Raw genomic sequence first — 11,822 nt, 5'->3', positions numbered from 1 at the left:
AATGCCGGCCGCGGTGACCGAGCGGTTCTAGGCGCTTCAGCCCGGAACCAGGCGACTGCTACGGCTGCAGGTTCGAATCCTGCCTCGGTCATGGAGGTGTGTAACGTCCTTAGGTTAGTTAGGTTTAAGTAGTTCTAAGTTCTAGGGGACTGATGGCCTCAGATGTTAAGTCCCATAGTGCTCAGAGCCATTTCAACCATTTCTGTTGGAAAGCGTTCGGTGCGACTCCGCGATGTTGCTTAGTGAATGAAATACGATTTAAGGAATATAGCACTCGGTTTGTGACTCAGTTCCAAACTTCCTGGAAAACATATGCAACAGATCGTTGTAAGTAGGGTAACATTGTCAGATGTAAAATGTAGACATTGGAGTACAGAGATAAGCTGTTGTACGACCAGCACTGTTCACGATGTACAGAGTGAGCCAGAACTGCAACGAGAAACTTTGACAAGTTGTCCAAGAATAACTTCTGAGCATTTTGGACTCAGGCGGCTAGTTACAGGGCAGAGAAATAATGTAACTGCAATTTACACTGGTCCGTAATGGATTTTTTTTTTTTTTTTTTTGCGGTAACCAAAGTAGACGGTTTTCGTAATTTCCTTACGCTGAACACGAATATCACGATTAAAACTGTGTCTTAGCACAGGGTTACAAGTAAGATGGGACTTCGAGCGGTCTAAGACGCTGCAGTCATAGACTGTGCGGCTGGTCCCGGCGGAAGTTCGGGTCCTTCCTAGGGCGTGGGTGTGTGTGTTTGTCCTTAGGATAATTTAGGTGAAGTAGTGTGTAAGCTTAGGGACTAATGACCTTAGCAGTTAAGTCCCATAAGATTTCACACACATTTGAACATTTTTAAGATGGGGCTGTTACGTTTCACCTATATTGCTACTGTAATCAATGATTCGAAATGCCAGTGCGTGTGGAATTTCTTCATAGAGTTCACCGAGCGAGGTGGCGCAGTGATTGGCACACTGGACTCGTATTCGGCGTCGGCCGCTGTGGCCGAGCGGTTCTAGGCGCTTCAGTCCGGAACCGCGTTGCTGCTACGGTCGCAGGTTCGATCCTGCCTCGGGCATGGATGTGTGTGATGTACTTAGGTTAGTTAGGTTTAAGTAGTTCTAAGTCTAGGGGACTGATGGCCTCAGATGTTCTGTCCCATAGTGCTTAGAGCCATTTGAACAATTTTTTGACTCGCATTCGGGAGGACGACGATTCAAACCCACGTCCGGCCACCCTGATTTACCTGTTCCGTGATTTCCCTAAATCGCTTCAAGCAAATGCCGGGATGGTTCCTGTGTAAGAGCACGGCCGACTTCCTTCCCCATCCTTCCCTAATCTGACGGGACCGATGAACTCGCTGTTTGGTCCCATACCCCTGAATAAACCAACCACTCGTCCAGTACACGACTCTTCCTACTGTTAAACATGGCCTCTCTTGTACACATGGCCTCGTCTGCGAATAAGACGAAATGAGAAAAACTCGCATTTTCTGTATATTGCTGTGGGAACCTATTTGCAGGCGCCGGCCTAAATGGGAAGTCCGCTGTTTGGAATGATTATAACTTCCGTAGATGATATGGGTGCAATTGTTCGTGTACGTGTAATTTGACTGACTTACATTCGCCCGTGAGACGCACCGATTTCTAGAGACAGGATGGTCACCAACCACATGTAACACATTCTCTTTCATATGGGGTGTTCTAGGATAGCTGTCACAGCTAATATCTTCCATTCCAACAGGGAAAGGATCCAGTTGCTCGTGGGCGCCCAAGTACCGATTCACAAGCCGTGTGACGTGAGTGCCGTCCGTACTTTTAACTGACCAGCATACGGCCTCTTGACCCGCTGTTCCGTTGCATCCAGTGAACACACAATCGACGTGCACGACGCCGAACTCGTCATCAGTAAATCTACTCACGGAGCTGCTGTCTATCACCGCTAACAGACAACTGACGACGCTCAAAAGCAAATCTCCAGACTGAACCGAGCAGTAGTGAATGCAGACTTCGGGGTGACGAGACGGCTGCTGCTGTCAACACCAGCTGCCGCGAGCGCGTGGAAGGGAGGCAGGGCACACGGCGCGTACCCTCGACGTTTGCGCTGTTGTGCACTATTTTCGGTGCAGTACTGGCACAGAGCTACATTACTGGCCATTAAAATTGCTACACCAAGAAGAAATGCAGGTGATAAACGGATATTCATTGGACAAATATATTATACTGTAACTGACATGTGATTACAGTTTCACGCAATTTGGATGCACAGATCCTGAGAAATCAGTACCCAGAACAACCACCTCTGGCCGTAATAACGGCCTTGATACGTCTGGGCATTGAGTCAAACAGAGCTTGGATGGCGTGTACAGGTACAGCTGCCCATGCAGCTTCAACACGATACCACAGTTCATCAAGACTAGTGACTGGCGTATTGTGACGGGCCAGTTGCTCGGCCACCATTGACCAGACGTTTTCAATTGGTGAGAGATCTGGAGAATGTGCTGGCCAGGGCAGCAGTCGAACATTTTCTGCATCCAGAAAGGCCCGTACAGGACCTTGCAACATGCGGTCGTGCATTATCCTGCTGAAATGTAGCGTTTCGCAGGGATCGAATGAAGGGTAGAGCCACGGGTCGTAACACATCTCAAATGTAGCGTCCACTGTTAACGTCCACTGTTCAAAGTGCCGTCAATGCGAACAAGAGGCGACCGAGACGTGTAACCAACGGCACCCCATACCATCACGCCGGGTGATATGCCAGTATGCTGATGACGAATACACGCTTCCGATGTGCGTTCACCACGATGTCGCCAAACACGGATGCAACCATCATGATGCTGTAAACAGAACCTGGATTCAACCGAAAAAATGACGTTTTGCCATTCGTGCACCCAGGTTCGTCGTTGAGTACACCATCGCAGGCGCTCCTGTCTGTGATGCAGCGTCAGGGGTAACCGAAGCAATGGTCTCCGAGCTGATATTCCATGCTGCTGCAAACGTCGTCGAACTGTTCGTGCAGATGGTTGTTGTCTTGCAAACGTCCCCATCTGTAGACTCAGGGATCGAGACGTGGCTGCACGATCCGTTACAGCCATGCGGATAAGATGCCTGTCATCTCGACTGCTAGTGATACGAGGCCTTTGGGATCCAGCACTGCGTTCCGTATCACCCTCCTGAACCCACCGATTCCATATTCTGCTAACAGTCATTGGATCTCGACCAACGAGAGCAGAAATATCGCGATACGATAAACCGCAATCGCGATACTCTACAATCCGACCTTTATCAAAGTCGGAAACATAATGGTACGTATTTCCCCTCCTTACACGAGGCATCACAACAACATTTGACAGGGAAACTCCGGTCAACTGCTCTTTGTGTATGAGGAATCGGTTGGAAACTTTCCTCATGTCAGCACGTTGTAGGTGTCACCACCGGGGCCAACCTTGTGTGAATGCTCTGAAAAACTAATTCATTTGCATATTACAGCATCTCCTTCCTGTCGGTTAAATTTCGCGTCTGTAGCACGTCACCTTCGTGCAGCAATTTTGATGGTCAGTAGTGTATTTGGGGCAAGAAACCAAACGAAACGGGACAACTGTGTAACGTGCCGCCGGACACCGTGTGTCCCCCATACTAAAATAGCCGGAAAGTATCGCTGCACAACCTCCGAAGGTTTGTCGATTCAGCCTCCCGATATAAAAGATGTGGTGGATCGCATACGGCGGTCCGCGAAGTTGTTTGCGGATGCTGCTGTTGCATTCACGAAAGGTGCGACGCCAGAAAACTGCAGCGAAATTCAGGAGGACCTGCATAGCATTATTGTTCAGTTCGAGGACAGCTGTTTGACCCTCAGCCCGAACAGATGTACAGTACTGTGCGTAAGTACTGCACACTCACAGGCCTATATCACTAACGTCGATTTGCAGTAGGGTTTTAGAACATATACTGTATTCGAACATTATGAAGTACCTCGAAGAAAACGATTTATTGACATATAGTCAGCACGGATTCAGAAAATATTGTTCTTGTGAAACACAACTAGCTCTTTATACTCGTCCGCAGCTCGTGGTCGTGCGGTAGCGTTCTCGCTTCCCGCGCCCGGGTTCCCGGGTTCGATTCTCGGCGGGGTCAGGGATTTTCTCTGCCTCGTGATGACTGGGCGTTGTGTGATGTCCTTAGGTTAGTTAGGTTTAAGTAGTTCTAAGTTCTAGGGAACTGATGACCATAGATGTTAAGTCCCATAGTGCTCAGAGCCATTTGAACCATCTTTATACTCATGAAGTAATAAGTCCTATCGACAGGGGATGTCAAATTGATTTCATATTTTGAGATTTACAGAAGGCTTTCGACACCGTTCCTCACAAGCGTATTCTAATCAAACTGCGTGTCTATGGAGTATCGCCTCAGTTGTGCGACTGGATTCGTGATTTCCTGTCAGAAAGGTCACAGTTCGTAGTAACAGACGCAAAGTCATCGAGTAAAACAAAAGTAATATCCGGAGTTCCCCAAGGAAGTGTTATAGACCCATTGTTCCTGATCTATATTAACGACATAGGAGACAATCTGAGTAGCCGTCTTAGATTGTTTGCAGATGATGCTGTCATTTACCGTCTTGTAATGTCATCAGATGATCAAAACGACTTGCAAAATGATTTCGATAAGATTTTGTGAGCGTGGGGTTGATCTGAGATTCTGTTATTCTGCACAGCGGATTAATCTGAGATGTACCCTTTGCCCTGTGGCTCCTGCAAGATGCAAATTTCCACCCCCACACTACTACAGAAGTCAGACAGACGCTCCTAACGTCCTAAAGAGAAATGCCTGAAAAACTTTCAGCAATAAATATCTTCTGGAGTCGTCCGCTCTAAGGAAATGACACAAAAATTCACAGAGTTTCTTACGTAACTAGTGGGATACTTGGGTACTGGAGTAGTGTTAGTTAGTGTGAGAAAAACATGAAACTAACGAAAGTTACTATTTATTTTGCAAAATTCTGAGAAATCACAATGGCACTTTTAGTTATGAATTGAACAAGTTATATCCTGGTTCTTTTCGGAATGTGAAGTTCCCTCTCAAGGATAGGATTCGCTAATGAAATTTCTATACAAAGTTTGAGATTGTGAGTGTATGCTTTCCCGGCGTATACAGCTGGCGAAGAGTTCTCGGGCTTCCAGCCGGGTGGCGGTGTCTTCAAACAGCGACGTTTCGACGAGTGACATACTCATCATCTTCGCCAGAAGATCTTCTGGCGAAGATGATGAGTATGTCACTCGTCGAAACGTCGCTGTTTGAAGACACCGCCACCCGGCTGGAAGCCCGAGAACTCTTCGCCAAAGTTTGAGATTGTTGTTGACTTGGCAGAATGGCTGAGAGGCGCGCCTACTCAACTTGAATAATTATCCTTTAGATTGTTGCTAGGTACGGTCGAGGCTGTCGCGTGTGAAATGCAGTGAAGTGTACTGTTGTGGAGGAAATATGGGGCTCACAATAGCTGTAGCACACAATACCATAAGCTGCGATGACTGCTGTCTGCGCCGCTCGTTGCTGACGAATAAGATAACTCTCATTCTATCTGGATTGACCTTCGCCAAGCAAACTCTCCCTACGCCTTGATGAAGTCAAGGATTCCTATTCGCCCCTAGTCTAACTATTGGCGTGGTACACCGGTCAGATAACCAGTCCACCGCGATGTGACTCAAAAATTCGCTCGTAGGCGTTTAGCTATAACTGTGTCCATTTACACCGCACAATAAATGTGTTGGGCAACACAGTGAACAACGCTTAATCGCAAGGACTCAATATAAAGAGTCGCACTTCTGTTCGCTATCGACAGAGGCTCTGGGGAGAGACCCGTTCCTCGCTCCAAGAGCGACAACGGAAAGGCCCCTCCCTACGCCAGACGTGAAGGGGTATATCTTTCGGTCCCTTCCATTACTCTTTCAGCTCAAGGCGTCAGAAATATCGTCTGCCAATCAGCATTGCTCTTCTAAAACGGGAGGATGACGTTTCATTTAAGGCGACCAATCCGGAAATCTGTAGTATCGGCATTTGGCGTTTTCTGTCTCCCTGTGAAAACCTCTGAAACTGCGAGCTATGTGTAAAGAATGCGTAGGCTGGCTGCTCCCACACAATGTAGCGGAGTTTGCTTTTAAGCCGAACACGGGGTCGTTCCTCCTTTCCCTCGGGCGAACGCTGTCCACTCCACGGGCGGTCACCGGCCGACGTAGATGGGTTGGGACTGGCCTCCTGGCATGCGGTTGCCTCTGTCGAACTAAAAGCCCCTGTGACCGTTGTGTCTGGAATGTATGTGTGTACGCCAGCCTCGAGTATTTCAACCACGGTGCGCACTTGGTGGCGATTTATTAGTTATTTGCATATCGTTTACATGAATTCATACAACACTGACTTTATCTTATCGAGTTTGGGTTCGAATGAAGTGTCCTGATGTGCGGAATATGACTGTGAGGGCGGAATATGTAAGCAATGAAGGTCAGGAGACCACGACGTCTTACAATATCTGTATGGCGCGAAAAGTGGCAATTGACCCTGAATAAAGAAAAGTGTGAAGTTATTCACATGAGTACTAAAAGAAATCAGCTAAATTTCGATTACGCGATAAGTTACACAATCTGAGGGCTGTAAATTCAGCTAAATACTTAGAGATTACAATTACAAATAATCTAAATTGGAACGATCACGCCGGCCGGAGTGGCCGTGCAGTTCTAGGCGCTACAGTCTGGAACCGAGCGACCGCTACGGTCGCAGGTTCGAATCCTGCCTTGGGCATGGGTGTGTGTGATGTCCTTAGGTTAGTTAGGTATAAGTAGTTCTAAGAACTAGGGGACTGATGACCTCAGAAGTTAAGTCCCATAGTGCTCAGAGGCATTTGAACCATTTGTTGGAAGGATCACATAGATAATATTGTGAGTGCAGCAAATCAAAGACTGCGATTTATTGGCAGAACCATTAGAAGGTGCAACAGGTCTACCAAAGAGACTGCTTACACCACGCTTGACCACCCTATCTGGAGTATTGCTGTGCGGTGTGGGATCCGCATCGGGTGGGACTGACGGATGGCATCGAAAAAGTACAAAGAAGGGCAGCTCGTTTTGTATTATCGTGAAATAGGGGAGATAGTGTCACAGACATTATACGAGAATTGGATTGGCAATCATTAAAAGAAAGGCGTTTTTCGTTGCGACGGGATCTTCTCATGAAATTTCGATCACCAGTTTTCTCCTCCGATTTCGAAAACATCCTGTTGGCACCCACCTACATAGAGAGAAATGATCATCACAATAAAATAAGAGAAACCAGTGCTTGCACGGAAAAATTTAAGTGCTCGTTTTTCCCGCGGGCCATTTGAGAGTGGAACGGTAGAGAGACAGCATGAAGGTGGTTCACTGAACCCTCTGCCAGGCACTTTATTGTGACTAGCAGAGTAATCACGTAGATGTAGATGTAGATGTTGACGTAGATTTCGAGTGACCTGTCTATTGCTGAGACCGATCGCTATATTCACCCAGTATTTGAGAATAAGCCCACTTGGTGACTGGCAACAAACTTGGCACATAATTTCGAAGCTTTGCTAAAGTCTCTCTCACTGACACGACACACAAAACAGCGCAAGAGAAACATTTTTAGCTCGGTACTCTAACAACCCTACCACAACAAAGGTCAAAATTTAATTATGATTGAAGTGTTGCTCACGCTACTAAATATTGCGTTTTCGGGCAACAACAACGTTACATTATGTGGCAGGTGTCATTAGAGCACAGTTAATAAAGCCATTTCATGAAATAATGGATAAACTAGGCACTCATCTTTTCGTGTTTTCCACGGTGGTCTCGTTGGGAACTCATGGCTCAATCGTCGAAAATCTAGGTGGTGGTGATTCCAAGGTCGGATGCAAAGAGGCCTAGGTGTTATTCTGCGATGTTCAAAAGTTTTATAGATGTGTTTCATAAACCATTCTTGAAGATTAAACTTTTGCAGGTTAGCACAATGGTGATGTAAAAAAAGTAATCAGCACTCCGAATTTAAGTTACACTTCTTTTTTATTACTTTTGTTGCAATATCACGTAACTCACAAAACATCACTTCACAATATAAAACATACTTGAAAATATCTTCCTCGCTCTTAAAGTTCACATTTTATAAACTGACTACAATTTGCGTCTTTTCAACATGACGACCAAGACTTGACTCTCTAATAACCGCTTACGCGCCCAAAAATCAGAGTTACAAGTACGTCAAAGATCATAGTGACAAAAGAAAGAATTCACATAAGAATAATATCATTGCAATATAAACATATCGATGTATCAAAGTACCTCTACACTAATGATATCATATCTGAATGTTGTCTCAGAAATATGTTAACTACTTTACAGAAACACAGTAGAATATTGCTGGTATCGAGAGATGAAGTTGAGGTGCCGTAATGGTTACGCAATTCATGTACCATTACAGTACATTTTCGACGTTTTAACGCTTCACTTCTTCTCTATTTGCTGTATTCGCAAGACTGTTTCCAGACGGTATCCTCATATGCCACTCAGTGTACCTGCAAAACGGTGTTACTGTACGATACACTCACAGAGTTCAGGAAGTATGGCAATTTTTACGCGGGAGTCGGATTCTTTAAAGAATGGAAGATGAGCAGCGCCAGGTTTGTGTTTTTGTTAGATTATACCATTAGTGATCAGTCACTGAAAACTGTAAAATATTTGGCAATAGCTGTCTGAACGCACCTGACGTCCAATGACTGCATGAAACCAGTTGCAGAAAAAGCAGATTCCAGACCGAGATTGACTGGAAGGACGCGAAGGAAATGTAATTCGTCCGCGAAAGAAGTAGCTTCTAAAACACTTCTCCGACCAGTTCTTGAGTATTACCCGTCAACCTGAGACAATTTACAGGTTGGATTAATAAGAGAGACACAGAGGGTGCAACGAAGAGCGACGCGTTTCGTCACGGGATTGTTCAGTAGCGGCACAAACTCCACTGGCAGGCGCTACAAAAGATGATGATGATGATGATGTTTCGGATTGTGGGGCGCTCAACTGCGCGGTTATCAGCGCCCGTACAAATTCCCAACCTTTTCTCAGTCCAATCTCGCCACTTTCGTGAATGATGATGAAACGATGACGACAACACAAACACCTAGTCATCTCGAGGCAGGTGAAAATCCCTGACCCCGCCGGGAATCGAACGCGGGATCCCGTGCTCGGGGATACAAAAGAGGCGCTGTAGATGACGGAGAGGTTTACTGTACAAGTTCCGAGAGAGTACGTTTCGGGAAGAGTCGGAAAGCACGTCACTTCCTCCGACACAGGTCTCGCGATGTGACCTTCACGACAAGGTTCGGAGGAATCAGAGATCAGACGAAGCGTAGAGTCGGTCTTTCTTACCACGCACGATCCCGCAACGGAGGATTAGAGGGGAGTCATGAAGCACTTCAGTAACGATAAATGAAACGGAAAGCCGTACTGTAATCCGACGTCGTTTATCTAGAACTTTCTACCAGTTTCGACACCAGAAAGACGACAACTCTGGCCGTTGGTGGGACTGTCACTGCTGCGGAGGTACGGAATCCAGCTGATTTTGGCGCCGTTGCGCTCGTCCACACATGCCGGCGTAACATGCTTAGCGAGTCGCACTGTTTCCATTTGAAAACTCCATTAGTCTTTGTCACTGTGTTTCGTACATTGTTGGCAGATTACGCATGGGGCCTGAAAACGAGTCTTTTTGGCGTCGGAACTGGTACCAAGTTTTGAACAAATGACGTTCGATTACATCTACATCTACATCCTACTCCACAAGCCGCATAATGGTTTCTGGCGGAGGGTACTTTCTGGACCACTATGTGATCCCTCCAAACCTGATCCACTCGGGAATAGTGCGTGGGAAGAATAATTTTTGGTAAGCTTCTGTACTGGCTCTAATTTCTCGAATTTTCTCCTCGTGGTCGTGTGACTAGGGTCTCCCGTCGGGTAGACCGTTCGCCGGGTGCAAGTCTTTCGATTTGACGCCACTTGGGCGACTTTCGCGTCGATGGGGATGAAATGATGATGATTAATACAACACAACACCCACTCCCTGAGCGGAGAAAATCTCCGACCAGTCGGGAATCGAATCCGGCCCCTTAGGATTGACATTCTGTCGCGCTAACCACTCAGCTACCGGAAAGGGGGGGCGGGGGGGTCGGACTCCCGGTGGTCAATACACCAGATGTATGTGTGTGTGTGGGGGGGGGGGGGGGGGGAGTAATATGTTGTCCGACTCCTCCTGACAGTGCTGCTCTAAATTTCAGTAGTAAAATGGTTCAAATGGCTCTGAGCACTATGGGACTCAACTGCTGTGGTCATAAGTCCCCTAGAACTTAGAACTACTTAAACCTAACTAACTTAAGGACATCACTCACATCCATGCCCGAGGCAGGATTCGAACCTGCGACCGTAGCGGTTGTGCGGTTCCAGACTATAGCGCCTTTAACCACTCGGCCACTCCGGCCGGCCTTCAGTAGTAAATCTCTCCGTGATGCACACCGCCTCTCTTGTAACGTCTGCCAGTGGAGTTTGTTAGCATCTCCGTATCGCTCTCTCGCCAGCTAAACGATCCCGTGACGAAACGCGCCACTCTCCGTTGGATCTTCTCTGTGCCCTCTATCAGTCTTACCTGATAGGGATGCCAGACAGATGAACAGTACTCAAGAATCGGGCGAAAAAGCGCCTTATAAGCCACTTCGTTCGTGGACGAGTTACGTTTCCTTAAGATCCTTCCGATGAATCTGAGTCTGGTGTCTGCTTTTCCCACTATCTGTTTTATATGGTCATGCCGCTTAAGGTCGCTCTGGTTAGTTACGCCTAGATATTTTACGGCAGACGTTGTCTCCAGCTACTTGTCATCAATATTGTAGCTGCACAGTAGTGTATTTCTTTTTCTATGTATGTGCAATATGTTACATTTATTTACGCTCAGGGTCAACTGCCAAAGCCTGCACCATTCATCAATTCTCTGCAGGTCGTTCTGCAAATTCTTACTATCTTATGGCGTTGCTACTTTGGTATAGACAACTGCATCATCTGCGAATAGCCTTAAAGAGTATCCGAAGGTTTCTACCAAATCATTTATACATATTGTAAACAGCAACAGTCCTATCACATTTCCCGTGGTACTCCGGATATTATCTTTACATCTGTCGATTTTGTTTCGTAAAGAGCGACGTGTGGAGTTCTATCCGCAAGAAAGTGTTGAATCCAATCGTAAGTCTGCTCCGATACTCCGTAAGCTCCTATTTTTTTCATTAAACGGCAATGCGGGACGGTGTCAAATGCCTTACTGGAATCAAGGAACACGGCATCAACCCGAGCGCCGTTGTCCACTGCGCTGTGGATCTCACGGAGGAACAGAGCGAGCTGAGTTTCGCAGGACCTTTTTTTCCGAAATCCGTGTTCATTTTTACAGACGAGATGTTCATTTTCCAAAACCGTCATAATTCTTGAGCATAAAACATGTTGCATAATTCTACAACAGATTGAGGTCAACGATATAGGTCTATAATTGTGTGGATCTGTCTTACGGCTCTTCTTAAAAACAGGAATGCCCTGCGCTTTTTTTCCAGTCTTTAGGGACCTTTCGTTGCTCGAGCGATCTACGACAAATTACTGCTAGAAGGGGAACAAGTTCTTTCGAGTAATCTTTGTAGAATTTTAGGTATCTCATCTGGTCCTGACGCCGTCCGACTACAAAGCGATTGTAGCTGCTTTTTAATTCCGCTATCGGGTGTCTCAATATCTGGCATTTAGACTTTCGTACGAC

General features: G+C 46.5%; 1 non-coding gene across 1 annotated transcript; it reads right to left on the bottom strand.

Moving 5' to 3' along the window:
- Nucleotides 1-10,430: 10,430 nt before the first annotated feature.
- Nucleotides 10,431-10,514, bottom strand: Trnas-gga. The gene is given in 2 exon segments: nt 10,431-10,465; nt 10,475-10,514. It is a non-coding gene; the product is annotated as a tRNA-Ser (tRNA).
- Nucleotides 10,515-11,822: the final 1,308 nt, after the last annotated feature.

The sequence above is a fragment of the Schistocerca piceifrons genome, chromosome 1, assembly GCF_021461385.2.
Source record: "Schistocerca piceifrons isolate TAMUIC-IGC-003096 chromosome 1, iqSchPice1.1, whole genome shotgun sequence".
NCBI classification, from domain to species: Eukaryota; Metazoa; Arthropoda; class Insecta; order Orthoptera; family Acrididae; genus Schistocerca; species Schistocerca piceifrons.
This window is presented reverse-complemented; position numbering and strand designations above follow the sequence as displayed.